Source organism: Poecilia reticulata, chromosome 16 (assembly GCF_904066995.2).
Source record: "Poecilia reticulata chromosome 16, P_reticulata-male-v2, whole genome shotgun sequence".
NCBI lineage: Eukaryota > Metazoa > Chordata > Actinopteri > Cyprinodontiformes > Poeciliidae > Poecilia > Poecilia reticulata.
Window position 1 is genome coordinate 16,182,497 of NC_088845.1, and position 27,871 is coordinate 16,210,367.

A 27,871-nucleotide genomic window follows, 5' to 3' on the forward strand; every position below is an offset into this window, starting at 1 on the left:
AAATATGAATCCTTCAAAAGAATCTCAAAGCTAAATTTTATATTATCATAATGATACATTAAATGAGTCACATTGTCAGTTTTGCTTATTTTGTTTAACAAATCTCAAAAGTGTTGGTCAAAGTATTTCATAGTTGATCAAAACAAGTTGGCATCAAAATCATTTATTCAGAAATGTTTTGGAAACATTTCAAATAACAGAATCAGCAGTTTTAATTTGATACTATTTATAAACAGTACATTTCTAATTTTGTAAAAAAAAAAAAAAAAAAAGCTAGTGTAGTCTGTTTATGTCCTTGTTGCATTTTTTTCAGGCCACATTATGTTTCTGTCGTACATAAGGTCTCAAATAAAAGAACATTTAAAGACAAATTGATTCATACTACCGACAAAAATAAATTCTTTCGAAACATACCTGGTTTGTTTGTTTCAAATTATTTTCAAATTGTATTCATTTATATTGGTAAAAAAATATTGCTTTGCTTATTCAAAACAACAGAACTGTGATAAATTAAATTATGATTAAAATGTGTTACTTTTGTTATTGAATATATTTACCATAAATACATGTGTGATGTAATACATTTTTCTATATTGTAATTATTGAATTTTTCAAAGAAAAGCATACATTTTTTAAAATCCAAAATAAATTGTCTAAGGAGCAAATAAAATGGCTGAATGTTATTTTTTTTAGCTTTGTACAATCCAACATTTTTGAAAGAAAAACATTGAATTATTACCATTATGATTGTTATTGAAATCAACATAATGAAATATTATTAATTCACATGTAATTTGCACTTTCCATTATTAGGTAATCTTAAAGATCATGCATTTTATCTGCAAAACTGAATTACTAAGCAAGAAACATTTGTATTAAAATTAATGTTCTTTTTTTGTTTAGTTCTGCATATAAATGATCAGAAATAAATAGGGACAAAAAGCTTTTAATGTTTAATACGTTTTTTGCTTAAAAACATACTTTTCCTAAGACATTTCTGACGTATTATAATTCTTTCCTTTACTCCAATGTCAAACAAAATATTAAATCAGCAATAAAAAGAGATAATGAGATAAAACTGAAACTAAACCTAATATGTTTTGATAGCCTGTCTTTTTTGAATTGATGACCGTCTTTTTATCCAATGTTTAGTTAAAAAGGTCAAATTCCTGACCCAGTAGCATAAACCCAATAATTCAGCTGTTATAGTTTGCATTTGGACTCTATTATTTGTAATATTGAATGTAAAAATATATAAAAGTAGTATTGTTTTCTCAGAGTGAACATAAAGTCTGAGGCTACACTTTTGAAATTGATTGGTGCTTCAACAATTTTTATAGTGTCAAGTTAGGATGTAGAGTAAGAAAATAATAATGAAGAAATAGTAAATACATTCTTTAAAGTGCCTTTGAAACCACTGTTATGTAGTGAAATGACAACAATGCCCGCCACTTTGAAGCAGACACCAAAATTGATGGCACTGATGCTTAAATGTGCATATTTTACCTTTTCGAAAGGCTTGACCGAGCCAATACGTTCATTTGACTGATAGGTATTGTAAGCCAGCAGAACCAGTCCCACTTTTGATGGATGGGGTTTGCCTTGTGGAATGGACGTGAATCTCAGCAGTAAGAAATGTCAAACTCATCGACATCCTCCAAGAGACACGCAGTTTCAGCTGCAACTGAAGTGACTTTGTACAAATCCACTATCAGGGATTTTATCTGGATTGTTTCTTTTGTTTTGTACTTTGATTATTTCATGATTAAAAATGTTCCACCTTCAACACAAATTATGTTGTACTGACCAATGATATGTATCCCCACACTTTTCAGATTTTTAGTTGTATTTGTTTTTTGTTGTCCTTCCACTTCACAATTGTGCTGTACTTTGTGTATGTCCATAACATAGAATCCCAATGAAATACTTTGGAGTTTGTGGTTGTAAAGTGACACATGTCAAAACATTTGAGGGGTCTGGAAGGTTTTGCTGCATGTTGTTTGTCCAAATTGTGCTTCCTTGAATATTTGAATCCAAATTTTCAGTAAGGAACCGTGAAGAGTTCAAGCCGCTTTAACAAATGATTAATGTAATGTGTGTTTGTGTATCTGCGGTTCATGTGCAACTTTCTGCAGCATGGTTGCTTGTGCACAGCTTAGACAAATGTTCCTCATACCTCATATATCACAAGTCTCAGTACTGTGTTATCCCATGAGTGCACTTCTGCAGACAGTGCAGAAACAATAAAGACAGCCGGCTTACACACATGCACACGCAGACAGGCGGTCACATACACAAGAAGAAACCCCCCTTCCCCGGCCCCTCCCATGGACAGACACACATGCAAACACACAGAAAGGAACAGGTGCATGTTGAAAAAGCCAGCTGCCAGCCCTTCTTTGAAACATCTACATTTCATCAGGCATGGCGGAGTCGGTGGTGGCAGCGGGCAGCAGCAGCACAGGTGACACCGAGCCCAGTGGGCACCGAGATTAAGAGACTGGGAGGAGGTTTAACATAGACTGTCATCTCAGGTCAGATTTGCATTTTCCTTTTATTCTTAAAGGTTAGGTTTTCCAGAGGCTAAGCTCATCTGATAAATGCCAAAAGGGACCTTCCACCCTCAAGGACAGCTTACTCGAGCATTTGATGGCGACATCATGTGTGAAGTGAGTTAAAAGGACGGAGGGAAGATTTCAGCCCATTTGGATCAGCGTTATCGGTACCCAGTCGGTGTCCTCTGCTCCTGTATCGCTCTTTTCTTTTTTTTTCTCCCTCTTTTTCTGCCTTTCTTTCTCATTGCCTGTAGCTTCCTCGTTGTCATTCCATCTCTGTTGCCTTTTTTCCTACATCCTCTGCTGCTGCTGTCACCCTCATTTGGGCTATCTCTGTTTCCCTGATGCTGTCGTTCCCTTTCCTTTCGCCCGGCCGGTGCGAGAGTCATGATACATTAACCTCTGACCCTCAGCAGGAGGTGGCACCAATTGGCTTGTAATTGCTATCAATGCAGCATGTGTGTGTGTGTGCGTGTGTGTGTGTGTGTGTGGTAAGCATTTTTTTTCTCCCCAATTTGGGAAATGTGATGAATATCTGGCTGAGTTTGGGCCGACAGAAAATGTAATCATTTTACCACATTTTGGGTTGTGATGGTGGATTACATGTGTGCAGTCAGAACCACAACAGATGAAAAAAAAAATATTTCTGCTTCTGTAAGCAAACTGGAGCTTACTTACTCCATATTCACAAAATTATCCAAAATGTTATCACACACACGCACACACACGCACACTCACAGAGAGAGAGAGAGAGAGAGAGAGAGAGAGAGAGAGAGAGAGAGAGAGAGAGAGAGAGAGAGAGAGAGAAAACTGGGATCATACACGCCTTTGCAAAAGAATTCACTCTCCTTGACGTTTTCCTCATTTTGTCACGCTAAACTAACTTTTGAGCAGTTTTGGGGATTTTAAGAAACAGATTAATACGACATCTTGCATAATTATACAGAGGAATAAAAGACTTTTAATTTAATTTCAAAGAAAAAAATATGTAACTTGTGGTGAAATATGCTTTTACTCCCATTAACTCTGATCCCTCTAAATAAAACCCAGTCCAACCAACAACGTAACCAAGTGCAGTCAACTTGTGTGTGATTTAATCTCAGTGTAAATCAAGCTGTTCTGTGAGTTTTGCCAAATAACATCAGTGAACAAACAGCAAAGAAACCCAGCCAACGAGTCAGACAAAGAATTGAGAAGATGTTTAAATTAATATCCCAAAATTTGAACATCTCAAAGAATACAGTATGAATCAGAGAAGCAGCCAAAAGACTTTTCCAAGGTTGGTTCAAAGCTGTTTGGGGCCTAAAGCAGAATCTGATTTGGGGCCCCTTGCACTGTTAAGAATACAAACATCCACTACCAACCTTTAAATAAAGAGGTGGTGGAATCTGGGAGATGGAATCAAGTTTAACTGGTCAAGCTGACAACCAGTCGTGGATAACTGAATTTCATTTGCACAAACAAATCAAGCTCAAACACAAAGAAATAACGCATGTGTTGTGAGAAAGCAAAAGGATTTCCTACATGTGTTGCAAGTCGTGTGGGGGGGCAATGCAAACATCTGAAAAAAGGTTCTCTGTCAAGTCGAGACCAAAATGTAACTTTATTTTTTGCCTAAGTGCAAAACATTGTAACTCACTATCCCTATGTTGAAGCATGGTGGAGGAGGAATCATGCTATGGGATTACTTCAGCAAAGAACAATAAAGCTGACCAGAGTTGACGAGAAGCTATACTGGGGTAAATACAGGACAAAATCTTTTAGGGAGGTTTATATCTCATCTGGACAGCAGCCTAAAACTCACTGGGATGGCCTAATTAAAGTTTATAGCTAATGCTGAATCAAGATCTGATGTTCACAGACACCCTGTGTCTGAGCTGGAGCTACTTTATGAAGGAGAACGGAAATGCATTTCAGATCCTAGATGTGCAAAGCTGATGGAGACAAAAGACCTGCAGCTGTAAATGAACGATGGTTCTGCGTTGACTCGAGAGGAACAAACACACATATCAAACTTCTCACCTTTTTGTAGTAAAAACTTTTTCTTTCTCTACCACTTCACAATTTGGCATTGCGTAGTATTGGTCTGTCATGTAGAATCCCAATAAAATGCATCCAAGTTTGTGTTTCCAGCATAACATAAAAATGTGAAAAGGTTTAATTAGCAAAAAATAAAAAAACAAATAAATGTAAAGCACTGTAAATATCTGTAAATGGTACCTGACTGGGGCAAGTGTTTGTGTGTGTGTGCGTGTGTGTGTGCGTGTGTGTGTGTGTGTGTGTGTGTGTGTGTGTGTGTGTGTGTGTGTGTGTGTGTGTGTGTGTGTGTGTGTGTGTGCGTGTGTGTGTGTGTGTGTGGGTGTGTGTGTGCGTGTGTGTGTGTTGCCTTTCTTAATAATCGGGCTTTGAATTGAAAAATGTCCATGTCTGTGTGTGAGTTGTATTTTCACTTGTGTGTACAGCAAAGACTCTGACTCCCAGCAGTCCTTTGTCATACTGACTGACTGCTGAAAGGCTGAAAGCAGGAAAACCATTTCAGACGGCGGAACTAAACGATGGCAGGTACTCACCTCTCCTCCACTCGCCACAATAACACCATACAGACCAGTCATCAGCAGCCCTGTCATCTCCATCTGTAAATGCACTTCACAAAGCCCCCTCAGTCTCCCCTTCTCCTTTGACTGCCAGTCAAGCCTGTGTTGTTGTCTCGTAAACCCAGTTGGTCTTCATACAGGAGGGGAAAAAAGTGCAGCATCCAGAGGAAATATAAATCTGTTTGGAGTTTTTTTTTTTTTTTTTTTTTTTCATTTTAGCCAGACGTGCTCAAGAGAAGAGTATTCAAAACAATTCCGGTGTGAATAATCTGTTTTTAAATATGAGAGCTAATAATACAGTTCTTCAAATAACGGGCCACACGAGAGGGAAAATGTGCAATTCACGCAGAAGGTCAGCAAATGGCTCAAAAATCAGATGCAACACTTGGATTGTCTGTATTGTCTTTTATGTTCTTTGGATACAAATGCTACAATTTTAACAACAAATCCTCTTTTTAAACAGACAAACTTACATAAGCAAAAACCAAAACAGACAACCAGCCAGCCAGACGTTTAACATCCAGATTATTGACGTAAGGATTGTGATCTCATCAAATAAATCCTCAAAAATAAGAAAAATACCCTGAATGTAGCATTTTTCAATGCATTATAATTATCTCAGTATTTTACAATAGACAGAGATCTTCAATTCAATTCAATGTAATGGAGACTCAGATTCAGGTTGGAGATGATTATATGTGATTCATCAAACAGAAGATAAACCAAAAAAAAGCTTTTTCTAAGGTAGAATAACACCTAAATCTGTAGAAAGAAGAAAAAAACTTTTTTATAATTTTTTACAGAGTATTTAAAAGGTTATTGTCTATTCTGCAGTTTTAATTTTTTGGATATGTTGGTGAACTTTTAAGTGTCATCTGACACTTAAAAGTTTGACTCAGAATGTCAAAGTGTCTTAATTTTTTTCCATAACTATATAATTGACCATATGAATAAATCAATGCAGAAAACCCCAGTTTATTAAAACCAAACCATGCTTTTAGATTGTTTTAGAGTTACTGCTGAGCCTGACATGCTCTGCTGGTAGAAGAAGATTTCACTTGACTGTAACTTATGGCTCAGTCTGACCAACCACATATTTCTTGTGCTGCTGTTGCTACTCCTTGAGCCTATTGATGAAATTAACGACCAGGGTGACTAAATGAGGTGTCACGATATATGGCTCCAGAGGCTTTCAGGAGTGTGCGGGCGTTTACACCAACCAGGAAAAGTCAGCCACCAGACAGAGACTGAGAGAAAGGAAAGGAGCTGAGTTTTTTTTTTCTCAAGAAGAGCTAGTAAGAAAATAAGATATCAGACAGAACAAGTTGGATGCAGTAAAAGAAAAGGAGGAAGAGGATGGAGAAAATAGAGGTGTGTGTGTGTGTACGTGTAAAAAGAGAGAGAGAGAGAGAGAGAGAGCAGGTAAAAGCAGGTCTGGTCCAGGTGGGGTTCAGACAGTCAGTATGTTATTTTAGGAGGGCAGAAGGAGGGAGGATGAGAGAAAGGGATAGATGGAGGGAGGGGAAGATGAATGTAGTTAATTAAGATGAGCAGGCGGAGAAGACAGTGTGGAATTACACAAACACTAATTAGAGTCTTCGTTAGGGGGCACAAAACGAGAGCAGCACATCCATCATCTCAACTCTACATCCCTTCCTTTTTTCCGCTTGCTTTATGCCGCTTCTGTTTTTTTTTGTTTTTTTTTTGCTTTGCAACCACATTTCCTGCCGCCATCCTCATCCTCGCTGGCCCCCGCCCTCTAAAATCATCCTGTGCTGCTCTCTGTCACTTTGTTTACCTCCATCTATTTTCCCAGCCCTCTTCTCAACTCCCTTGTCTTTTTATTGATCCCTTGAGTAGCTGACTAAACAGGTGCAGTTTAACATCTGGAATCATAATTGAAGCAACCGGTGAGCTGTTTTCTCTTCAGTTTGATTTTTTTGTTTTCTACATTTCTGTAATAAGATTTTCCTAGAAAATGTATCCCTGTTACACACAATAATAAACACTATAATCAGCTCTATTTTAATAGTCTCAGTGGTTCCTGCAGTCTGCTGCACTCCTATGACATAAATTATACACTTAAAAAAAATACTTTCCTCTTTTAGCATCATACTCATGTCTTGTTTCTACTCTCTCTTTCTCTTTCATTCATCTTATTTATATATGCGTTATTTTATTAACTTTTTCACATTTTGTCAACTACAAAGTTTGTATTTTACCAGGATAAGCCATAGATAAAAACATAGAAGTGCTTTATTAAGAAGTGAAATACTTTTTTCTTTTTGCCAAGATTTCAGCAAGTGAAAATCTGAAAAGTACGGCAAGCATTTGTTTTCCACCCTCTTGAGTAAATACTTGGTAGAACCAAATTCACATACAGTGATGGCTGAAAGTGTCTTAGGGTTTCATGCGCTTCTATAATCTTTCATCCATGTATCCTTCTCCTTTCACTCCACAGTTATGTTCCAGCTTCCTCTGGTCATGTGTCACTGTGCCAACAGGCAAGGCACTTCACCTCAGGTTGCCCACTGATCTGAGTATATATTGGGAATGTCCCTCCAGTGTAAAGAGCTTTGAATGTTTGCTATGTATCAAAAAAGCGCAGAGTAAACTCAGTCCATTTGCCATTTAGCTTGCTTTGGTCAAACATAAAATCCCACTCACTAAGGAGGAGGTCAGCTTCATTGCTGTTGACCGCTTCGTTCTGTTCTCCTGAGATCAAAAAGAGCGATTAAATGATGTGGGATGAGAGTGGATGGGGTTCAAGCTGGTCTTTGCTTCAGGCATCTGTGCACATTCACGGCGAATGCTGCAGAATTGCCAGTGTAAAACGCGGTCCCTATTCAGTATCTGAAAAGCAGATGTTAGGTATGTTTGAAATATTTGACAAATTGCTATTTTACTGTTACGGGTGAATGTTGTTAAAATCTGTAATTGGAATAAGTAATTAATTAATTAATCTGTAACTGTTCATTGTTTCAGTATAAGCGCGAAAGTTAAAGAATTAAACGAACATTCGTCCTTCAAAGTGAGCAGCTGGTCAACTCATTTCTTTCACTCTTGGTATCAAAACTTTCCTTGATCCAATTTTTAAGCGGATTTGGGAAACTGAATCCCATCATTGACCAGTGGACTTCCAGTGAACCAAATGAGGCAAAATTTAACTTTTATGCTCGTATTAGACTTTATGATTGAACTGGAGTTTGTCCAGTCACTTCTTTGTTTGTTTTATGTGTTTTGAAAAAGCACAACAGCTTCGCTCAGAGAATCCTGTGGGCACTAAATGCCCCAGACCTGCTGTTGTGGTCATTCTAGCCTTTGAATAACCTGAGCAGGAGAGAGTTTAGCATCGCTGACACACTCCCAATGGGTGTTTGCTATTCTTCAATGCTGCCCTTCATCACTTGTTCTGGTAATATGTGAGCGTTTCTGAGTACTGCCGAGTTGCAGAGAGTCTGCAATTCAGAGACGACAGAGTCTCTTATTGGTTCATTGTCTGTCCTGCTTGCAGTAAGCTAAAATGCTAAAAATATTAGATTTATTTGTTCATTTAAGGTATGTGATTTTAGGAATAAATAAATGGTGTCCTGGTTTGTTTCTCACCTGTAGTTATTTTATCTCATTTAGCATGACATATTTAAAGGTATTTTCTTCAGCTTTTTATATTACTTGAATTTCTTGTGTATTTAAACTATGAATTATCCACATATGTAGGAAAAACACAGGCTTCGTTTGTGTGCATCAATGTATAGTAGATGATGTAGATAAAAAGACCATATTGCAATCAATAAATTGCAATATGGTCCTATTTGAACCTATTTTATCAATTGATAAAATAGGTTCAAAATATGAGGGTATAGATTTAAAAATCATCAAACTTTCATCCGTTATAGGATGTTTGCAGGAACCATTTCAGAAGAAAGGCCCTCAAAGGAGAAGGCATCAACATACGTTTTGGCTTAGACTTTAAAGGAAGGAAATAAAACGCCTCTGTACCTCATGAAACTCTAGAAACGGTAAGATGTGTCGGATTAAACAAGTGAATATTAATATGCTTTATGTGCACTCTGAGTCACACGAAAGATGGACACACACGCTACCTAAACATAGATCCATTATGAATCAGCTACGGTGAACGACGAAGTGAGAAGACCGCCGTTATCGTTTGCAGATGTGCTCTAATGGCAGCCAACACAGCACAGCCAAACATTAATATTGTAAAATGTTTTTTTCCACGCTCTCATTCGACGGCTCCCTGTGAGAGTATTTACCGACTCCTCTTCTCCCGACCTGTGAACCAAGCCTCGGTCTGTTACTGCGGGGGTCACCAGCAGAGCAACGCCCCTCCCCGACCGTTTGAAGCTCCAAACTTGGGTCAGAGGTCGCAGCGCACTCACAGCTGGAGGCTGCTAACAAGCTACTGTCCACCCACCCGTCTAATCACGATGAACCCAGAACAAATACGGCCTGGAAATGTGGTGACCGCGCTCTGCCACGCAAAACAGGAGAAGATTTAAATGTGGACATTAAAGCAAGCTGTCCGCCCGTCGTAGCATTGTGGCGAGATGCAGCGACAATCATGAGGGTCAACTTTTTCTCGGCATGAAAGCAGCCACACGAGGTGTGCTTCTGTTTACTGATGTCTTCCAGTCTTTTGTGGATTTTGAATTTTTTTGTAGTGTTGAGGTCGGCCATTTTCTATACGTTGTCATAGATTTTTGGAATCCAGCTCTGAGGTCGTAAGGTAAAACATCTAAATAAATTGCATAGTCAAAGGTTTATTTTGGTAATTTATTCAGAAAGTCACATTTAATACACATATCTTTTTTAATAGATTTCAAATATTTATTCCCAATAATTGTGACGGTTTCAGTTTCCGTTTGATGAAAATTCAATGAAGTGTCTCCAGAAATCACAAATAGATTACATGAGACCAAGAAAAAGATTCTTAATATTGAAATCAGCCTCCTGAGAAGTCAGTTTATTTAATATGGGCTGAATACTCAGCTGGACACAGCGGACAAATATTGCCAAGTCAATATGCAAGATGCTGCCAGACTCCTTCCAAAAGAAGACTGCTGAATTTCAATCAGCAGGTTGTTTAAGGAACGAATAGATTATTCCTTATTTTTTATTCATTCTTTCCCTCAAAAAGATTTGATTATTTTCAGATAAACTTTAGTGGATAAATTTGTTGAAAATGTTTTCAAATCATTCATCCTGCTCCATCATGAAAACCTGCAATTTAAGCAGGGGCCGTGTCCCTTTTGGGAGGACATCGGCATATAGAGCTGGTTGAATTTGGCTGAGCAGCAGTGCTGCCTTCTTCACCCCTTTTCCACACATTCAGGAAGTTTCTGAAACTAAAGTCTTGTCAAAGGTTTATCCTAAATCCTCAAGCTTCATTTCTTTACCAAGCAAGCAATGGATGAAAGTTCTTCATAACACTTCAAAGGCGTTCGCCTTTATAATTCATGTCCGCCTCACAGGTCTTCGAGGTTGAAGCTCTCTGAGCCGTCACCTGGGCTGCTCTTGCACCAGCGTCCAGAAAAGGCCAGCACTGAGAGCGTCACCTGCCTGCTCTTCCTCTCGGTAACCTACATTGTGCTGGCCAACACAACAGCAGCATGCTAATTCACTGTGAAACCAGCATAGTGTGCCCCATCACTGCTCCTCCTGTAATCCCTGCAGGTGAGAAAGACAGAGAGAGACGGATTCCTGAGTATCTGACTGAGCAGCACACGGGATGAATAATTGATACGCGGGTTCTCCGTCCCAGTGAAATGTACTGGAGCCCAATCACTAACAGTCTCAGAGCCACCTGTGTTTCATACTACCGGACAATATAATGCACGACTCAATTAGTAGCAGCACACAATGCCAGCTATGCCCTGTGTTTATGAAACGGTGATGTGCGTGTTTGTGCGTGTGTGTATGTGTGGGCATTCTAAATACAGAGTTGAATTAAGTCCATTTGTCAAAGTAATTAATAATAGTAATTAATGTTGGGTGCCACCCCACGACTCGTTCGCAGCCTGAGGCCTGCAGACTCACATACTGAGAAGAAATAACAGACACACAGTAGCAATAAAAGTGCAAACTAACAGGCTGTTTAGTAAATTTAATACCAGAGGAATTTTTTTCATTTTGTGTCCATAGCAAAGAGAATTCATCTTCAGAAGCTGCAGAAACAAACAACGATGCAAACGTGACAGCAAGCTAATCTCTCCGAACCATCCCTCTTTGCTTTTCTATTATTCATCGTCTTGTTTTTATGCGCTAACCGTTGTCGACCACCAGCTCTCCCAGCAATGTGACGCTGTCAGTGCGCTTCAGGTCTGTTTGTAAGGGTCAGCAGTTGACCTCCGCCCGCCCCTCAACCCGCAGTCTCAACAAACAAACCAGAGGCAACTGGCGTATGCAGATCTGACCTTAAGATTTTAATTGCTCTGTCTTTGAAAACCCTGTCGACTGCAGGTGAAACAGGCATTAACATTTCATCAACACTGAACACAGTCATAAAGCAATCTTTAAAAAAGAAGCAGGTTGGAGGAAAGCAGAGTAAAGTAGTCAACATATATCTGTTACAGCCACAAATTTCATTGTATTTTATGGAGTTTCACTGTGATAAATCAACACAAATTACAGGAAATCTGTAAAATTGATCAAAATTGAAAGACGGGTTTAAAAAAATTTTATAAACGTTTGATACCCCTTTATAAAAGCTAAGATAAACAAACGCCTTCAAAAGTCACAGAAAATATTTCATTAATGTTATTTTTGCCTAACTTACAGCATCACAATTGGCCCAGATTTTTTTTTCTTTAAATCTTTTTTTTTTATTATTTTTATCACATTTAAAAGTAGGATGTGTTCCACTCTTTGAAATTCTTTTTACAAGTACAGTTCCATATTTACATTTAAAATTATATATGAAATTGAAAGAGCAAAGCACAACCGAAAACCTACTAACCATGGCTTGCACTTGAACCGACAGGCCAGGTAAAGACCCCTTTATTAATCCTGGTTCCCATGGTAACTTTGGGGGAGATGTCAAGAACGATTAACAGTAAGGCAATAGTAGTCATGTGCTCCATAAAGAGACACATATGGAAGACTGACAAGACAGGCATTGTTTAAAAAAAAAGCGAGAGGAAGTCAGTTTGCCACAAGTCATAAAATGTGATCAAACTTTTGTAGTTTACATGCAAGAAATGTCAGGGAAAAATTTTCCGGACATACCATCTCCATCATAAAACACAGAAATGACAGCAACAAGGAGAGAGCCTTTAAAACTGATGCCAACAGATGATCCTCATCTTATCTGGCGAAGGATCAGTCCTCTGCATAGAGGAGTGTGTAAAAGTGGAACTTTCTACCTACAAAGCTGAAATTCCACAGAATAACTTGCTTCAGCAAAAGATAGTTCTGCAAAGTAATGCCACAGGTGGGCTAAATACAAATATAAAACCACAACTTTGAGACTTATTTGTAAAAAAATAATGAAAATAATTTATTCTACCCCCCCCCCCATTTCTCTTCACAATTATTAAATGGGTGTGACCTTTCCACGCTCATTTATTAAACTGGACATAAAAAACACACTCAGACTTTCAGCATAGAAATAGGATCAAGATGCAAATATTAGACATGAGGGAAAGCTTGTTAAAAAATGGAACGGCATTCTGAGATCCAAAAAAACATATTTTTCACTTCATTTAATGAATGTTTTGGTTCAGTGGAGAAGAGATGCAAGAGGCAGAATGAGCATGGTTTTTATTGCCCCATTTCTCTTTGTGAGCATCATTATTACCCTGAACACAGTAACACTGAGCAACACAGGGAAGTGAATAATTAGTGTAGGTCTCTGTGTGTTTCTGGCAGAGTAATGACTGATGTCTCTCCTCACTGTAGGCCTTTCAAAATCATGGTGGTGAAGGAAGAAAGCCCCAGAGGATTATATTTTTTTTAAAAAAAGAAAACAGGAGGCACTTAGGAGGGTTTGAACCATTTAACAATTTAACCTCCCAATATCAGGCTCATGCTGCCTCCTCTGTTGAGCTGCTAAAAATCGAATTCTAATTTAGTTGGTCATTGTGGAGCGTTGTCCAAGCATGTTTTCAGTGGTGGTTCAGACTGTAATGACAAAAATCTACTTTAAAATAGATTTCAAACTGTTATAGGATTGGCCTAAAGCTAATTCTGCACAGAAAAAAAAAAAAAACTTTAATGACCTTGCATTTAAGAAATCAAAATCTTCAATTATAAAAGCAACTATCTGTTGACTTATGAGTTCAGCTGATACATCAAATAAAAAAAGGAACACACGTCTGTGAATTTTAGAGTTGTAAATTAATATAACAAAATGTGATATAGGCCAATTAATTCATTATATGAGTTAATTAGAAATATAAAAGCATGATTTAAAAGATATAAGGCGTATTGTAAATTATAACAAGTAAAAAAAATTTTTTTTTTATTAAAAAGTGAGACTCATTTCAACTGGATGCTAAATCCTACATTATTTTCTGATGGGGTAAAACCATAATATTTTAATCTGTGAAAATATGTGAATTACGCAGTATATTTTCTATGGCAGTCGATTGTTGGTATCTCATTAAAAACAGGAAGAAATGTGTCACTTCCTGATTGGACGTTTGGTCTAAACCCTACATGTGGCCCATGAGCCATTCGGGGCCCTCGTAATAATTCTGTGTGCTTTCAATTAAACAAGGAAGCTCGTCCACAATTAATGTACAATTTTTAAATATCTACTGTGTATATCTACTATTTCAAACATCTCAATACCTTCCTGAAATGTAAGAGAAAAAAAACAAGCTAAGTTTTTATTTCAACTGCATTTTTAGTTTTACAGTTTATTACTATGATAAATTATTGAAACAACTATCTGCTTTAACTCAATAGCAGACCTTTGCACAACGTTTACTCAAATAAAAAAAACTTAGCTGTTTTTTTTGTTTTTTTTTTAAGAAAACCTTTTCAAGGTTTTTTATATCAATTATGTGAAAATCTTTTAATGTTTTGGATCAGCAATAAGTTACAAATCTCTTGTCTATAAAAACATTGTTCATTTTAGTAAAATATTTCTCATTTAATTTTTTGTTATGCAAGTTCAAAATTGTTTTGGGGCTTTGAATAAAAGAAATGTAACTTTAGTAACTTAGGAGTCACTAAAGGACAATGTTGACCCATGCAAAAGGGTCAACATTGGTTGGGAAAACACCGGCTCATATGCTTAGAAACTGCAAGTCAATATCTCCTGCTTTAAGTCAGAAGAAATGGCAGCTCTTGCATGAGATCTTGGGTGAGATCTTCCTTCTGCTGCACCCAAACCAATTAAAGTGAAATCAAATGAGATCCTCTGGTGGGATAAAATACTGTGCTGGTAAAAAAAAAAAAAAAGACATAATATAGTCTCTCTAGTTGCTCAGGATCCACTTTCACCTCCATGAACAGAAACTCGTTCATGTCCAAACTGATGGATAAGTTACGTTTTATTTGGTGCTTGTGTGCCAACCAGGGGCGGAGCCATAGGGGGGACTGGGGGGCGGCTGCCCCCTGAACCGGGTCGGATGGGGGCCCGGGTCTGGAGGTGCCAGGGAGGGAGGAATGGTTTCAAGTCGCTTAAATGTCTGATTGTAGATGGAAAAAGTGCTCCCTCACCTGTTGACAAAGGTGTATTTAATGTTAAAGTCTACAGTATCAGTTTCGCCCCCCCCCATCCCTCCCCCTGCTCAACAGTTTCCAGCAGCTGATGTATGTAAGGGGCCCGGTGATTCGTTAGGGGCCCGGTAATTGGCCCGGCCCCCGGCCCGACGCCGACTTGTTCCGCTAGTGGTGCCAACCCTTCCTAAGGCTGCCCTGGGCAACTGCCCAAACTCCTACATGTCAGAAGAAGACGAAGAATTTATTAATAATTTCCTTATTTCAGGAATAGATGCACTATTTATGATCTCTCACAATATAACTGCTGAATATCTGCAATGAAGAAATGAGCCATGGGGTTTGAGAGAGTCACATTCTCCTGATTCAGACCTTCCCTTGAGACTTTTTTTAGATCAGATTTACTGAGGCATGCAACTTTTTTTTTTTTTTTTTTTACTTTTTTAGATTTTCTATCTAATTTGGGATAGAAAATCCAAACTAACGTTTGGTGTTTGTTCTGCCTAGCAGGGCTGGTTATTCTGGATCTGGTTTATGCAGTACACGTGGCAGCCTCCAGTGGATATTTCTCACTTTCACCCTAATTGGTCTATAAACCGCTGCACTCTTGATGCTCAGTCCTGCCATTTGCTGTGAATTTGTTTTTCACTTCATGGGGAAATTGATTTGTAGCGTGCGAGTGTGTGGAGAAAGTGTGAACTGTGTCGCTCAGTGAGACTTGAGAGGTTGGAGTGAAGATTTTTAACACATTACGCAGCACAGATATAAAATCTCAGACGTTCAAGTTAATTTAAGTGTTTATATCTGTGGCCTAGAGTTTTTTATTTTTATTTTGTGTCCCTCTGTCATGTAATTGTCTTCAAAGAAATAAAAATAATGATAATAAAGTAATAGAGAAAGGAGTTTAGGAAAACATGAAGCAAAAGATTGTGTGTGTAAGCAGGAATTGGTTGGAAACCTTTATTGTTCCTACAGGCTAAAACCTGTTATAAAATTCCTTTTTCTTCCATTCACTTATTGAAAATTGTATCATTTGTCTTTATCCCACCCAGGAGATTTTTATTTTAATGTATTCTACAACTCATTTAGACTGTGAGACATGATATCTAGAGATATAAAAATATTTTCTAATTCAGTGAACCTTTGTAATAAAGAAGGAAAATGACATAACATTCGTAGTGAACTGGACAGTAAAAGTGTCTCAGTTTGATAAAAATAAGAAAACAAATAAATAAAAATGACTACAATCATGCTTTTATAGTATATAACTTCATCAAAATAACAAAAATGAAATGAATAAATAAATAAACTAGCCATTAAATAATTATATTATTGGATGTTTCATGATTAAACTAGAAAATATTTAAAAAATAGTAATTGAAGTTATTTACATACATAATACAACATATTACTTCTAATAATTCTGTAAATAAGAAAAGACACATAATTTAATAAGAAGACATTGTATAATAAAGGTTGTCTTCACCTTATTCAGGCAAATCTCACACCATGAACACTCGATGTCCCACAGCATGTGTATGTTTAGAATAATTTCTATAACTCTTAATACTACAATAATAACCTGAGTAGATACAAAAGAAAGATTTTGAAACTGTCAAATAAAATTATGATTCTATTTATTTGAGGTTAAAGGTTATCTGACCCACCCTGACCGATTGTGTAAACTAACTGTCCTGTAAAGCTAAGAACTGATGCCAGCTCTGTTCTGGAGGAGTTTTAACCCACACATCTTTCTATCCCAGGGTTTTTTGAAGCATGAATGTTTAAAGTCAATCAGATTTGAGTCCAGACTTTGACTAAGCCGTTCCCAAATTTAGCAAACTTTTTATATGCTTCAGATCAGTGTGCTTGAGACGTTTCACTGCACTGTAATTCACACATAATAATTGTTGTATTTGTTTGGATTCGGTTTTGGAGTATTGATATAAAAAGCATTTTGTGGCTTTAGCCTGAACACATTCCCTACAAACTGCCTTAAAAAGACTCGTTCATAAGACGACTGATTCATATTGATGCTGCGTTTACCCTGACTGGCCGACCTGCCTGTGGATGAGGCGAGGCCAGCCGGGTGAAATGCTCTTTATTTACTCATCTGCTTTCACTCAGAGCTTCTCCTCTCCCTCAAAATCCTTCCTTCTTGACTTGTACATTACCAATTTTTCATTTCCCTCACTTCTCTCTCTGTCTCACTCCTTTTCTCTCCCTCCCTTGGATATTTAGTTTGATTTATTGCCTCTTGTTGGAAAGGTTGGCGTTTTAATAACTCAGCTCCTCCTCCTCACCCCAACAAAGAGGGAGAGAACATGGAGGAAGAAGAACTTTAGTAAGCACAAAATAAATGTGGGGACAGACAGCAAGTTTTTTTTCCCGCTTTCCTTTTCCTTTGCATCTTCTCGGCTCTCACATACGTTTTTTTTGGGGGGTTTTTTTCCCAGTCCTCCAGGCTCTCGCTCTGTTGGCTTCAATTCAGGATATAAAAGCTAAATAAGCAGCTGGACCGGGTGTCAGCTTGAGCTCCTCTCTGATCTGTGGGAGGAAATAAGGCATACTGTACAGAAAAGAGGATGGAAAAAAACTGACAATTGCATAAAAATTGATCATCAATTGAATGGACAAAACAAAAGAATATCAATGGGAAGAATGAACTTCAAATAATGGGGAAAATAGTCCAACGGAGAATTAAAGATGGCGAGAGACAAAGTCGAAGATTTCTAGCAGCAAACAGGACCTTTATTTAGATGGTAATTATTCACACTGGTCATTAGAGAACCGTATCACTTTCTCTCATTTACTGAAAGACAGCAAGGGAGTGGAGGCGAGGGGAGCATAAGAGGCTAATCATTAGACGATATCATTTTCACCCTCGCTCTGATGAGAGGGGATAAGCAGCACAGCAGACCGCCACAGTCCCCAGAATCCACATCTTAGAACAATAAGACAATAACTAGCGATTAATAATTCAAATCACAAGCCACCAGCCAGTGTAACAGGAGTTGGAGAAAAAAAAAATTTAAAAAGAGCTTTTTTGTTCTTTTTTTTCCATTTAGTCTGTTTCATTAATTCCCGATCAGAGATATGATGCAGTTTTTCTTGTCATAAACAGTTAAAAAAATACGCATAATAATAACATGCAAAAGCACTCATGTAAAGTTTATTTGTAATTGTAATATTTTCCCGTGGCAACATTTTCTGATCCAGAAGGTGTTTAACTTAAACATTTGGTCTTGTGCTAATCTAAAAGAGCCTATGTATTCTACAGCTGCAAATATTTAGCCGTATCTTGCACTGTATTGACATTTACACAGTCTGATGTTTCCACAATGAGCATCAAAAGGATTATTTCATGTCTATAGTCTGACGTACCTAATGACAACTACAGCAAGTCGGATTTTTTTTTCATTTGTCAACCTATTGTTTCCACAAGAGCATATAAGCCGTCTCTTGCAGATTAGGTGTATGGATTAAAACATGTGGATATATAGTCTTGTACACTTCAAACAAGATATTATCATCGCTTCACCTTCTGCTTTCAAAGATTGAGAGGATAATTTTTAAAAATGGCCTCCGATCATGTACGCCAGCATATTCAGCTGCTCCATCAACTCTTCCCATGAACATAGAGCTAAAGTAGTCTTATTCTATATTGACTTGTTTTTTGTGCTTTTAGGTTGTCATGCGCTTGACTATTTTTAAGAGGCTTTTTTTGTTGTTGTTGGTGGTGGAGAATAGATAGAATGGAAAGATTGGGTTGTCATTGACTGATAATGTATTACCAATCCAGGTGTTGCTGTATTACCGATTACTTGCTGAATGTGAACCACAGAAAGCAGCACAAAACATCACCTGCAGCAGCAGAAGATCGTGCTACACTGGAGAGGAGGATGGACGGATGATCTCAGCCCATGATTCGGATCTGTAACGCACAAAAAACCAAAAACTTTAATCAGCAATAAATCACTGATATTGCATTAAAAATGCATTTTTCATCTTTAGTCTCTAACTTTAAGTGGTTCTCCCTGTTTTAATGTTTCCCCAGGGAACAATTATCTTGCTTTTAGTTCCTACCACAAAAGCACATCTGCCAAATCCCCCATCAGGTCACTGCCCACAAGAACACACTCATACGTACATTAGACTGGAAAGCATCTCTTTTGTTGTCTTAATAAAGGAGGAACAACAAACCACGATAGTATGAAATGAGTGGGCATCTGTGGGCCAATATCGATTTTAAAAAGTAGATATTTTTAAAAAATGGCATTAAAGCCAATTGCCGTTATTTTAGCTTACAATTTTAAAACAAATAAAATCATGTTACGGTATGCAGTGAATTTTATTGCACCTAAATTATGCTCAAAATTAACATTAAAACAGTCGGTAAAACAATTTATTTCACTGGAAATAAACAAACCATCTTTTTTGGCAAAGAGAAAGTGTGTTTGTTTTCAGATACCAGAGCAGAAACGGCGTGTTGGCAGCAAACAGAACAAGACATAACCTTCACAGTTTGTTTTTTTTTCCCCTTCTTATTTGGCAGAGTATCACACTGAGTGCGCACAAACTGCCACCGCGCTGTTCATCTCAAAGTTAATTTCTCTGCAGAGGGTGGAGAGCAGGAGCTTGGAGAGATGCTGCATCGTTTGGGACGAGGAAGGACGGCACAGGATGGACCATGGAGGGGTGAGGTGAAAATGATGCTAGCATGGAGATGAATGGGAGAGGTGCATTTAGTGAGCGGGCTAATGGCGTCCATAGAAGAACAGATGGCTGTGCAGGCTTTGTGTCTTGCTTCCAGTTGACTCTATTAACAGTTCCTGAATCCAGGACAAAAAGGAGGCTAAGACATGTGGGTAAGGAGGCAGGTGACAGATGTGAAGTGAAGGCACTGAGAATAAGAACAGGATGAAAAGGGAAACGGTTGGTTATTAAGAGTAAAAATGTTCTGCAGGTATGACCTTTTGACAGAAGGGACTTTGACATTTTCAGCAGTAAAAAAAAATCTGTGTAAAGATATCATACAAAACTCAAATTTGCAGGCAAAAGTGTCAGTGATGACCTACGGAAATGCTGTCAGCTTTGAAAAACATACATGAAGTATTAGATCTGGATACATGCTATTAAAAATGTACCTGCATTTTCATAAGAAAAAAAAGGAAAAAAAAGCTAAATAGACAAATACATCATTTTTGAAAACATGTAAATGATTTAAAACATTTGTTCCTTTTAACCATGTCAAATGTTCTGTCATGGTATGTTTTACAAACGGCACAGAACATTTGCCAGGTAGATTTAACAGCGGTAATGCATTGCTTCACTTGTATTTTTTTCCCTTTGTTACCTGTATTCCCACCCAAAATTGCAAGAGCTCTAAAGTTAACAGGGTCTGAAGTTAAAAATAAATTTTATAAGACGTCAGACCATTGTCAGATCAGATTAAACATTTGTTAAATTACATTTAACATATTTTATGAAAAAATACCAGTATCCTGCCCATCGCAGTCACATCTATCACATTCACTGGTTGGGAGAGGACAATAATCAATTTAAAACAGGAAGCAAACAGCACACAGATAGTTTATAAAAGAGAAGAAAATGAACCTTGGCTGGTTTCAAATATCACAACATATCAAAGCCCCACACAGAATGACTCAAAATAACAAAAACATAAAAGTTTTGAAGTGGTCTAGTCAGACGTAAATTCATGGCATAACCTTAAACAAGCTGCTCAACCTCTCCTGCAGAAAAGAGTGGCTCAAACTTCCTCCAAATGTTTTTAACATGCATTGGAAACTTGTGAATGTTTGTACTGTTATAATATGAGCTTCAGATGGAGAAAAAGAGTTGTTGTTTTTTCCCGTGACTCTGCCCTGCTTGAAGGTAATTCCCTTTTGAGATTGTTGCTGATAACTGAAGGGTTGGCCAAAACTCTGTTAACTCTAAAGTTAGACAGAACATATAGACAAAAAAAAATCTATATTTTTCTACATGGACGGTTCCTACACACATTGCATTTATTCCAAACTCAAATCTACAGAGCCCTTAGTACTTTTTGTCTATTCTAAATGGATGGATCTTGTGGACAGAAGGTTACGGACAAAAGCCTGGAAGCACAGAAAACCCTGAACTCACTTTGGTCCACATGAAACGTCCATAAAAGTAAGATTCTTGGTTTTGAAATGGATTTGCTGTCTGTGTAAAACAGGGTTGGAGTTCGGATCTGTAGGTTCACAATCAGAGTTGGAATAAATAGAAACACAAAGACACTGATTGGACAGCACTGATGAGAAGACAAGAGAGCAACAACTGCTCACATCTCAGAGTGCTGTATTCAGTGGGGGCCACTTATAAAGTCAATAGTAATGGATAGCACATCCCGAATCAGTACAATACGAGACCTTGCCTCTTTATCTGCTTACATGTTGTACCGGCAGTAACAATGGGCAAAACGGCTGCATTGAAAATCTATCCAGCACACTCACTTCTCATCTTTTCTTTACAAATAGCAACTATTAGTCACCAAAGAATTCGCCGAAGATGCTCTCCAGACAACAAAAAGACGAAATGGCCATCAATACGCGAGAGTGCAAGAAAAAAGTAAACAAGGAGAAAAGCAGGTTGGGATGAGGACAAAGCAGAGAGGCTGGGGGGGGGAGTGGGTGATGGGGCCTTTAGAGGAACTAAGAAAGTGTGGTAAAAACCATTTAATAAACACGTCTCTATAGTAACCAAGATGTAATTTGCTTGGTGGGAAAAAGAGAACGACAGAGACTGAGGGTGAGTGATGGAGAGAGGGGAATAGAAAAGCATTTACCATCACGGCTTGAGTCCAGAGCTGTAATTATGGAACTGAGAAGCAGCGGCAGAAAGGGGAGGAAAAGAGTGGAGGTACACACAGCAAAAATATAAGAGCAACACACAATGTGCCATTAACAAAAGGAGAAAAAAAAAAAGGTGAGAAGGGAAAAAACACACACAGGCAAAGTGGCGACCCCATAAAATTGGCCCCGGTGCAAGTAAGTGGCGTGGGTGTGCAGAATAAAGGCAAGGAAAAAAAAAAAATACAGTTCAGCAGAGAACAAAATAGCAAAGACAAAGACAAAAAGGACTTTTGTAAGTGTATGTCTCACTAAATATGTGATCATTTGTTCAGAGAAAGAAAAGTTAAAAGTATAGTCTGATTGCTAAACCAAAACGAAAAATTTGATAAATAAGACGGGCAGAATGCAAATAAAATGACGGGACAATAATCTGTTGTAAAGTATTTAAGAAGTAGATGTGAAGCTAAATGTTCATAAAGGCAAATGCTGACTGTAATCTTCAAGTTCCCTAAAGGCCTGACAACAGCAGCTGTTGTACAATTAAGACCAATAATAAAAACAAGTTTAGGTTGCTTTGCAATGTTTAAAGAAAATCTAAACTTTCAGAGTAGGAAACTTTGTTGTATTTGAATGCAGCCAAAAGTTTCACTCCAAGTTGCACAAAAAAAAAGTAGGATGATGCTTCTGTGTTCCTGATCGGTCCGGGGACAAGACTGATCAAAACTGTAGACAAGACTGACGCAAGACCCAGATGTGGATGAAATATGCAGACATATGTTTATTCCAGATTGAATCTAATGATGCAGAAACAGAGAACGAAGCCAACTCCTATGCGTCCCTTAATGTCTGTCAAGGTTTCAGTAATAAGAACAGGACACTACTGAGTTTCTGTTTAGAGATGCAGCAACGGGAGGAAGAGAGACAGTAAGTAGAACGAGTCTGGCTGAACAGACAATGAGAGTGATATGCTGGCAAACAGACGTCTTTTCTGCAACCCTAAAAAAAATGTCAAAGTAACGCCTCTCAGATGGACCTTCACTTTGTCGAGCATATTTTAGAAAGAACTCATTCAAATATGAAATGTCCTTTAAAACAGCAGCAGACACAGCAAAGTACAAGGACAAAGCTTTAGATAAGTACAAAATCAAAAATAGCAGTCGTCCTGGAGTCTTTCACAGTGCTGTCATATTGGCTGTGCTCACACCTAACCATGCATTTCACGGGTTAAGTGATAAACTGCTGAACTGAACACAGGACATTAGAAAGTGTCTAGATATACATCTAGTGATAAAAATAATAATAATAGTTTTCTGCTCTCAATATGTGCATAATCTCAGTTGTTGTTAAGCAGTGGGGTCAGGCACATGTTCATGCATGATAAGTTGGAAATAGAAAGTGTGAGGAATCAAGAGAAGATGTACCTGGCTGCAGCCTAGGGGCTTTTTGGGACTCTCTAAGAGCTGCACCAAGGTATCGGCATTGTATCCAAAGTTGGATCTCTGTAGTTTCCCTTTTGTAAAAATTCACAGGAATCCCCCCCCCCCCTCTAATTTGAAAGCCCGACTTGAAAAATCAAAGGTTTCTGCGACAAAGTGGTTCAGTTTGTGTTTACCACTTGTCCCTTAATCTTATTTCTGATTTATTTATTCTTTCTATATTTGTTCTTAGTGCTTTAATTTAAACGTTGCAGTTGCCTCTTTGCTATATTTGCTGTATCATTTCGGATTTGTTTGTGGCAGCATTACGTTGCAGGTTACATCTATGTATATGTGTTAGCTAAAGCTAACACTTCTGTACCACTGGATCAATAAGAATGCTTTTTTTGTTCAAGGTACATTTCTGGTACATTATTTGTTTTTCTTTTTTACTCACCATTATCTGTTTTCAGATGCTACAGCCTGAGCAGGGGTGAGATGGGTGTTAGAGTGTAAAAAATGCAAAATAATAAAATTCACCAGAAGAACCTGGAACTGGTGGCTGATGGTGATTTTTTTTTTGTTCATCTGTTTTGACCATTTTTACTACACTACTTCACAGTTTCTTACCAAGGCTGATTTAAAAAACCAACATGGCTGAAAAGTGCCTCATGGCTTATGACTGTGTTGTTTTTCATCTAACAGTTTATCTGTAAATATAACATTTGTGTACTTTGTACTATATAACATCATGCTTGAACCTAATTTTAATGCAGACAGTATATTTTATATGGGAAATATGTGCTCCCTGATTTTTTTAAATAAAAAAAAATAACTTTTCTGAAGCTCCTCCTTAACTTTTAACCCCAAGCTGATTGTCACTGAGTCTGCCTCTGCTATTTGACAAATACATATGACAGGACAAATATCTGACAGGACTTTTGCTGATATAATTGGTTATCATTCATACAAGTCAGTTGGTGTTTTGGGACAGACCTGGACTTTAAGCATAGTCAACACCACAAGCAGCAGCTCCTCCTTACTGTCACCACGTGTTCGCTCACATTGCTGCAAAGGAGATGAATTGATAACTATATCACAGTTGACATTATATGATGGATTGAACTCAACTGTATAGCGTTGCAATTTAAATTGAATTGGACTATTCGATTTGAATGTTTAAACATTTACAAACAAATAGAGCTGTGATAAACAAGGGTGGATGCAAACCCATATTTATATCTTACTGCTGCTATTCAGTGGTGAGATATTAATGATAATCTTCCAATTCTCCATAGCCATTTATTCTGGTGCTGTGGTGCAGTTTTGCAAGAGCTTGACTCAGCTCTGTAGCTCCAGTAAAAGGAACTGTTAATGTGCAAACCGAGATATTTTGGAGATATTTCACTTCCAACATAGCTGCACATGAGAGACAAGTTAGGGTCTGATCGCTTTTCCAACTTCAACCACATAGAAATATAGCAAATACCAGGCCTTCTTGTCCAGCATCAGTGTCTGGCCTCACTAAAGTGTTGTGGAAAAAAAAAAGAGGAAAAAATAAATAAAATCTTGCTAACATAACGGTAGGCCTTGTACTTGGTGACATGTAGATAATTCACAATGAATTCAGACTTGCGAACCAAATTCTTGTTTTCAAAACTCGTTGAAGTTGTACATTTCATGATAACTTCGCTGTTGGAAAATGTTGAAACACATCATAGCTTGATTAAAATGAACACCAGATTCATGCCTGTGATGGGTGTGCAAAAATGTCTGACCAGAGCTGTGGGAATACTAGCGAGTGTTGCTGAGATAAACTCTTTCAAGGGACCATCGGGTGGAAAAAACACATCTGACCAGCACTGAGAAGATCAATGAAAGTAAAGATTGGGACGGATGATGGATCAAGACTGAGAAAAGATGTTTTGGACAGACTGCTGATAATGATGAATAGACATACAGAAGATGGGGGACATATTAAAGAGACAACAGAGGCAGCAAATATTTCAGAGATACAAATTAATGATTTCAAATTACTGCTAAGATATTCTCCTTTCTTTGTTGGGCTAAAACAATATTTCAATGTGCAAAATTTATCAGCTTTGCTCCCACTTTTGTGCATCATGACTACATATCAATTGCCATTCCCTTGAGGTAAATGAAAGCCTTTTTCTCTCCAATTTAATCTGAGTCGAGAGGGAAATCGGGTCAATTTATAAGGAGTTAGCTGCAGGGTTACGGAATAGTTTAACTGCTATTCTCTCAAGACAGTCCCAAATTGAGGTTTAAAAGGGTTTTTTTTTTCCTGAGAGGGAGAAATGAGTTAAACAAAAAAGATTTTTTTGTCACTTTGTAAGGAAGGGTCTAGTCTTATGGATCTATCAAAATGATTGAAAAAGAGAACCCCGCAGAGGGAGAGAGCCCACCACAGTCCATTCCATGTTTGCAAAGGGAGCGCCAACTCACCAGGGGCAAATTAGCCACACAGGAGCACTGAGGCATCATGGGAAATTAATGATCAGGACCTCCAGGAAGTAAGCTAATGAGTCCTTGTCCCGCGCGCACAAACACGGCGAGCCACACACTCACGTAATGAAAGACAGGGGAACCGAGATAAGGAGGAGGTCCTGTGGTGAGGAAGACGACTAATGCGCAGCCGCAGCTGCTAATAACTCAAAGCCTTTGATGGGTGATAGCGGCAGAGAAATGTCGGGGTTAGTGATCTCACAGATGCACATATGTTAGGAAATCAGGTAATTACAGAAGGCCACCAGTGGCTTCCACCCATGGAGGTATAGTGATTACAGCGGCTGCATCCTCCCTTGGGGTGACTAACAGAATTATTAAAAGAGCAGAACACACACAAGCCGAATCATCTGCTTAAATGTCACTCTTGAAACAAAATCAGTCATTAGAGAACTGTACTTTGCTTTCGTCTTCGTTCAAAGAAGTGATGCCTTTTCAATGTATGCAAGGAGTTGCAAGACTAAAACGTATACCTTGGTTTTTTTTTAATGCCTTATAGGCACTAGTCTATAACCTCTTTTAAGGGGCACCTGCTCTTTCTACTGCATCACTCAATACCCCACGCATACCTTGTTAATCTCAGAAGAGCTGCTCATGGAGAGTCTATAGGTTCTGAGGTTCAAACCGTATTTTTCAGGTCTGTCATATTTGGCACTTCTGGAAGTGGGTACACCATAAAAGTTGTCATTAGTTGACGTGTACTCTATTCACTTTGTAGCAAAAGATATCTAAATAGACAACTTAAGAAGACAAAATAACACATTTTTGTCATTATCTGAAATATATTCGGACTAAACTTTTAATGGATCAGCAGATTTATCTTTTAAACTGCATGACTTTGGTTAGCCATTTTGGGTACCTTTCTAAAAGCTCCTCTAAATAGTTTGCTTGAATTCAGTCCCATTCCCGCAGAACAAGTGTAACTGAGCCACCTTTTCAGCTGTGCCCACAAGGACATTATTTTATTGTGTATAATGGCGCTTCTCTAAAAGCTTCAGCCAGCATTTTCACAAGCTCTTTGCTTCTGTTCTGAGGTCAATTCACACATAATGCTTCGAAATACATCACCTGGAACACATAACCCGTCTTCTTCTTGAATGTCATGACGGCTGGGCATTTTCATACTGTTTATATACATAATGGTGAAGATGAACTGGGTATCTTCTGGTATCTGGAAATTGCACCCAATGATGAACCAGACATGTGTTCTCTTCTTGATGTCTTTGCAGATTGTGTTTTAACTTCACATTATCAAGGAAGAAGTGTCTGTTGTGAATTAACCTGAGCACTTTCTCAAACTCTATGAAGGCATTGTAGTCCTACATTGGATAAAGGCATTGTATGTACATTTCTGACAGAGAAGAATGGAAGCAATAACAAGGATTGCTGTGATTTATTTATTTATTTTTTTCAGATTTCAAGGTTAGTGTTGTAGAGGTAAAACTCTGCTTTCATTTGTACAGCTCTTCTGTAGGAATCATGCAGCTTCTGCACCAACATCTCACTCTGCACACCCACATTTACATAAAAAATGTGTAAAAAGAAATGAAAAAGAAAAAAATGTAAATCATACAAGGAAAAATGCCAAAATATAACACATATTGCAAGAAGTGTATGCATCATAAATGTTAGACAAGTGGACCACAAAGCTGATATCCAACATACCTATACAGCACATATTTAAAAAACTAATGTTGAGTTGAACTGTGTACAATTAAGTCAAAAAGACACTGGGGGGGCGGGGCGTGGATGAAGTAAAAGGAAAATATATTGCATTCTATGTATGAAATATCAAAAATAAGTGCCACAAAATGTAGTAAAGTCTACCTGAAAGACAGCCTCTGAGGTTTCTTAGGGGACATTTTCTCCTGGTTCTGCCCAGGACCCGGTTTCCCACACTCCGTCTCTGGTCACTTCAGGTAAAAAAAAAAGGAAAACCAGAGAGTCGTTCTGAGTTTTCCTGTAATGGCGAAACTGTCGCAGGCGGTACCCCCACACCAGTGGGCGCACCTCTCAAGGATTTAACTGTTGCACTCTGGTGCCACATATAACCACACCCTTGTGGACCGATTGGCTCGAAGTTTGCCCGGCACCGCCCTGAGCTCGGTGCATCCGCCCTCTCTACTCTGTGCAGCCTGTTGCTGCCAAACCAGTTGGCAGGCTATGTGATTTAAATGATTAGAAAGCCTTTTTGAACTCAGGTGACATCTTCGTTTAGAGAGACTTCTGCCTTAAACTACAATTCTGGATTTGAGTAA

At 38.1% G+C, this 27,871-nt stretch overlaps 1 long non-coding RNA gene across 1 annotated transcript; it reads right to left on the reverse strand.

Annotated features, from left to right (window-relative positions):
- Window positions 1–9,929: 9,929 nt before the first annotated feature.
- Window positions 9,930–27,870, reverse strand: LOC103478165 (uncharacterized). Its single transcript, XR_535747.3, has 3 exons — window positions 27,441–27,870; window positions 18,701–18,770; window positions 9,930–10,837 (listed from the first exon to the last, which is right to left on the reverse strand). It is a non-coding gene; the product is annotated as an uncharacterized LOC103478165 (long non-coding RNA).
- Window position 27,871: the final 1 nt, after the last annotated feature.